Consider the following 6175-nt stretch of genomic DNA (forward strand, 5'->3'; position numbering starts at 1 on the left):
ATAAAAAAAGTGGCATGACAGAAAGCTGTCATCTAGAATCTTTGAACCAGGACAAAAGGTTCTGTTGTTCAACTCTAGGCTCAGGCTATTCCCCGGGAAACTGAAGTCCCTGTGGAGGGGACCATATGTGATTACAAGTGTATCACCATATGGTTATGTGGAGCTTCAAGATATTGATTCTGATAAGAAGTTCATTGTCAATGGACAGAGAATCAAGCACTATCTTGAAGGCAATGTTGAGCAAGAGTGCTCAAGGCTGAAGCTAGACTAAAAGCTCAGCAAGGTCCAGCTAAAGACAATAAAGAAGCGCTTGCTGGGAGGCAACCCAGCCATGGGGCATCAATCCTCTAAGCATTTTGCCCTATTTTTATTTTTATTTGTTTATATAAATTTCATTGATAACAAGGTAAAGAATCAATTGCATAAGTTCACAGGGTTACAGAAGGATTCTGCACACAAAACAGAGAAAAAGAGCTCACTGGCAAGAAAACGCCAGTAAAAGTCTGTTTTGGGCGTTCAACGCCCAACAGAAGCATCCACTGGGCGTTGAACGCCAGTGAGGATAGCCATCTGGGCGTTAAACGCCAGAAAGAAGCTCTTTCTGGGCGTTTAACGCCGGATTTACAGCATTCTGGGCGTTCAGTAAAACGCCCAGTAACAAAGGACTTCCTGGCGTTCAACGCCAGAAAGAAGCAGCAGTTGGGCATTGAACGCCCAGGAGAGGCAGCATTTGGGCGTTGAACGCCCAAAACATGCAGCGTTTGGGCGTTCAAATGCCAGGATGGTGGGGAGGAGGTAAATTCATTTTTTCTTCATATTTTTCATTTTAATCTTAATTTTCATGCTTCAATTCATGATTTCTTGCATAAACATGTTAAGAACCCTGATTTCTAAAATCCCTAATTTCTAAAAACCCTACCTTAAAAATATCAAATGTATCCTAATCCATAAGCACAAACCCTCTTTTTCAAATTCAATCCAACTCTTTTTCAAATTTTCAAAACAAATCTATTTTTTTCAACTAATATCTTTTTCAAATCTCCACATTATCTTTTTCAAAATCTAGATTTATCTTTTTCAAAAAATTTTTCATATCTTTTCAATTTTAAACTATATCCTCTCTTATCATATCTTCTATCTTATCTTTTCCAAATCAATCTTTTTATCATATCTTTTCAAAATTTTCGAACCCACCCCCCTCCCTTTATATATGGGTTCGGCCTCCACCCTCCTCCATCAACAATTGCACCTAGCTCTCCTTCTATCCCTCTCCTTTCTTTTCTTTTGCTTGAGGACAAGCAAACCTCTAAGTTTGGTGTGTTTATCCGTGATCACTAAGAGCATGGCTCCTAAAGGAAAACAACCCACTTCAAGAGGCAAGAAAGAGAGCATTCCAAAACCACTTTGGAATCAAGGGAAGTTCTTATCTAAAGAACATTCAGACCATTATTATAAAATAATGGGTCTAAGATAGTGATCCCGGAAGTTAGATTCGATCTGAAAGAAGACGAATATCCGGAGATCCAGGAGCAAATTCGAATCAGGAACTCGGAGGTCCTAGCTAATCCTAATACAAAAGTGGGAAGGAATATGGTCCAGGAGTTCTATGCTAATATGTGGCATACAGACAGGCAAAGACTATCTGGATCTGATATTTATGACTATCGAACCGTGGTCAGAGGAAAGATTATTCATACCCACCCTGACAAGATCAGAGAGATCTTAAAGCTACCTCAGCTGAAAGATGATCCTGTAATACCCGGTCTAGCTGAAATTAATTAAATAATAAGTTAAATAGGAGCGAATACGGTTGGAAGATTTGGCAATTGGAATTTGATGATTTAAATATGATATTTGGATTCAGTGAATTTTTCCGAGTCGGAAGACATAGTTTTCTGCGTAAAAGCGCGCAGTGGAATTTTGACCGGCAGTACCGGCTGAGACCTGTCTGGTACTGCAGCTGAGAAAATTGATTATGAGTAAGTAGGATTAAGAAATGAGGAATTATAATTAGGGGAGGTAGAAATATTTGAAGTGCGATTTAGAGCGCTAATCTTAAAGGTTTTGGTCCAAAATTGGGCCAACAGACAAAAATAAGTGAACCGGGCCTAAGTGGGCCCAAGACCCAACATATATAAACATTAGTTATGAGCATTTCAGCTCATTTTGCCCTAAAGAAGGGGTGTTGGGCGCTGAAATTGGGAAGAGAGAAGAGAAGAGAGAAAACCTAACTCTCTTTGATCTTCAAACCACCATAACTTAAGCTACGGAGCTCCGATTGACGAGCCGTTTGCGGCCACGCATCGCTCTTCTCATCCTCTACAATTATATCTAAGTTTGGTGGTGAGTATTCCATTCATCTCTGCCCAGTTTTCGAAATTCCCCACTGTTACACGTTTTTGGGTAGTTAGTGTTGAAATCTTGTGATTTTGGGTGTTTAGGGATACTCCAACATGGATTCTAAGTGGGTTCTATCCCTACTTCATATGGGCTGAGGTAAGAAGTGCTCAAACCCTTGTAATTTGTCATTTTTATGAGCCCTAAGTTGATGTATGTATGTGATATTGGTTATGTTAGTGTATTTGGTGATGTTGGTGCACAATTGGGAGATTGGTATTGCTTGAGGAGCTTTGGTAAGGCTTGGAGCTAAGGTTGGTGAAGAATTACAAAGAAGAGGCTCAATTGGTTTGGCTACAAGAGGTACGGTTTAAGTTTCATTTAAGTACCATGTGTTGTGATGAGAATTCCTAGGCTAGATGCCCCTAGGATTAAGTTTGGATTATGTAAATGGTTGGTGCTAATATGTATAGTTGATATGTAACGTGAATTATTGATTGGGTTGAGAATTGTGTGACCTTGTATGCTTGGTGTATTGAGAATTTGATGTACTAGGTAATGAGTATTGATTTTGTGGTTTATGCATTTAAATTGTGAAAATTGGGCCGGAGGCCGTGAATTTTGGGCCAGAGGCCGGAAAGAGGTAAGAAAGGTAAGTCAATGTGTGCATTGTATGATGGCACAAGTGATTGGATGAATTTCAGATAATGAATATATGAATGATTAGGTTGGTTATTGAATAATAAGGTTTGAGAAGTTGAAGTGTGGAATTTGGTAATTTTGGGTGAATTTATGTAGATGAGGTATGTTTGGTTCGGTTGAGATATATTATGTGATCATATATGTGATTATGATTATTGATGCCTTGATGGTATGATGACGCATTAGAGATATGTATGTTGTGATATATGCTTGAGGAATGATTAAGGTTGATTTGTAGGTGAAATCACGTGATAGTGAGTATGATATTGATTATGTATAATGATGGTTGATTGGAAATGGTATTATTGGAAATTGGGATGAGGAAGGATGTATGACATGATATTGTGTTTGTCCTTTAGCCATTTGATTGAGAAGTGTTAAAATGGTTGGATGTGGTTTTGGGAATTTTTGGTAAAGTGTCAATGTTTGAGTTGAGGATGGCTTGATGTGGATTTTGGTACATTTTGATTGATTTCAAAAAGGGTTTAAATTGGCATGTTTTGGTTGATTTTGAAAAGAGTTGAAAATTGCTTGTTTTGAAAATGGCACCTTGTGGTTTTGTATGAAAATATGGTTTTTGGGCACACTTTGATGGGATATAACTTGGACTACAGATCTCTGTTTTGTGCCAAATCTATTTAGAAATGAAATTGGATCCGGGATGTCCATGCCGTTTGAAGAACGGGTGAAAAATGATTTAAAATGAGAAAGTTATGTCCGTCGGAAGATTGGGGGTTGAATCTGTAAATTCTGCAGCTTTTAACTTAGAAAATTTTTAGCAGAATGACCCTCCACGCGTAGGTGCACTTCGCGCGTACGCGTCGTTCTTCAAGAAGGCACTATCTACGCGTGCGCGTGGTGTGCGCGGGCGCGTCGATGCGCTGCACCAAATGCCCAGCTATTTTCCCGAGAGTTGTGCCAGAGTTGTGCCAGTTTTGTGCCTGGGGCGCAAGAGCACCCACGCGTGCGCGTGGCTGACGCTTGCGCGTCGTTTGGCTATTTTTCAACCCGCGCGTCCGCGCGTATGACGCTTGCGCATCGATGAGTTTTGTGGCCATCCACGCGTGCGCGTGGTCTTGTTTTCATGCCAAAGTTGATTTTTGAGTTTTAAAAGCCAAGTCTCATACTTCTAAGCCTCCGATCTCACCTCTTATGTATTAAATCATTCTGATATGCCTAGCAATGAGCTAGGGGATGTGGTAACTTGCAAGTGAAGTAAGGGGAAAAGTTATGATCAATGATGATCAAAGATGATTATATGAGATATGGAGGATGACGGTGGAAGTACCGTGTATGCCATGAGCCGGAGGGCTATATTTATTGATAAATGGCCCGTTCTTGATTGGACCATGAGCCGGATGGCTGAGTTATTGCCGAGTTACGCAAAGCCATTATTGTTTATGGCTGGGTATAAATGCATATATGATTAACGAATGAATATGTTAAATGGATAATAATGAAAAAAAATTATTGAAATGTGATGTGCGACCCCGGGTAGTAGGCAGTGGCGTTGTCCACTTGCTCCGGGTATGAGACAGGAAAGGAGGATTATGATAAACGAGTTTAATCGTGGAGTTTTGAATAAATGTGTATTTGTGATACCTGGGTAGTAGCAAGGGTCGTGGTTCGTCCCGCTTGCTCCGGGTCATTGTCTGAGGATTGATAATAATGAAGGGTGATTATGAATAAATGTTTATTTGTGATACTTGGGTAGTAGCAAGGGTTGTGGTTTGTCCCACTTGCTCCAAGTTAATGTTTGAGATTTGGTAACAATGAATGTTGATAATATGAATTGAGATTGAATGAATATATGTTTGAGATGCCTGGGCAGTAGCAAGGGTTGTGGTTCGTCCCACTTGCTCCGGGCCAATGCTTGAGATACCTGGGTAGTAGCAAGGGTTGTGGTTCGTCCCACTTGCTCCAGGTCAGAGATTGCGACGCCTGGGTAGTAGCGGCAGTAGTGGTGAATCCACTCGCTCCAGGTTGAGCTTTTAGACACCCGCCTGGGTAGTAGCCGCAGTAGTGATTATTTCACTGGCTCTGGGTTGAGCGGGCAGTAGCAAGGGGGTTGTAGCTCAAACCTACTTGCTCCGCAAGGGGTGTTTCTGTCCAATGGTTAGCTACCAGGACATGTCGGGTTGGCTATATAACCGACAGATGATATCATCAGCCATAGGGCAGGCATTCATCATTTGCATATGTTTGAATTGTTTGGGTTTGCCATTTGTCTTGGATTTCTACATCATATATGCCATGTTACCTGACTATATGCTACTTGTTCTACTTGTATCATGTTTATGTATTACTTGCCTGTATTGCTTGTGTTTGTACAACTGAGAGGCCCCTCATGCTGGTGTCGGTGGGTGTGAGGGCTGTTCTTGATGGGATGAATTGATGATACGATTGCATGATGATGTATTGATATAGAACTGCTGAGGCAGAACAACTAGTGATGGTTTTGCTTATGATTCTGAGTCTGATTCGTGGAAGAGTCAGCGAGTTGGGAAACATGTGAAACATGAATTGAATTTAGCACTCCCTTATGACAGTTGCCTATTCATGGATTAGCAAGAACCTAGGATGAATAATTGGTGAAGAAGTTTAGGATGCTTAGTGAGTTTTTGTTGCAGTACATTAAATTTATTTGGCACTTTTACCGTACTGAGAACCCATGGGCCCGGGGTTCTCATTCCGTATATATCTCTTGTTTTTCAGATACAGGTCCAGGTGCTCAGAAGTGAGTTGTGGGTCGTCTGAGAGACGGTGAAGATCTTTATTTCCTCTACTTTGTGTTTTGATTAGAATCTCTCCACCTTTGTTTTGGAAAGTTTATATTATGTATTGAACTCTTTGAATTTGCCTATAGAGGCTCTCATGTTTCCTTCGGGAGAGATTAGGATATACTGTTGTCAACTAATTTCATAATGTACTCTAGCCGACCTAAACTTCGCGGGTCGCGACTAGTAGCTATTTACTTATGTTATATATATCTATCTGTTATCTATCTCTTAATCTCCTCTACGCCTTGTCCATATATCATTTTCGGCTTCACGGTTTATCTTTTGTTGTCGAAACGTGAGAGATACGTCTTCGCGATTTTATTTCTACTCTTTTCAGGCTTCTCGATTAATACTCC

Source organism: Arachis hypogaea, chromosome 20 (genome assembly GCF_003086295.3).
Source record: "Arachis hypogaea cultivar Tifrunner chromosome 20, arahy.Tifrunner.gnm2.J5K5, whole genome shotgun sequence".
NCBI classification, from domain to species: domain Eukaryota; kingdom Viridiplantae; phylum Streptophyta; class Magnoliopsida; order Fabales; family Fabaceae; genus Arachis; species Arachis hypogaea.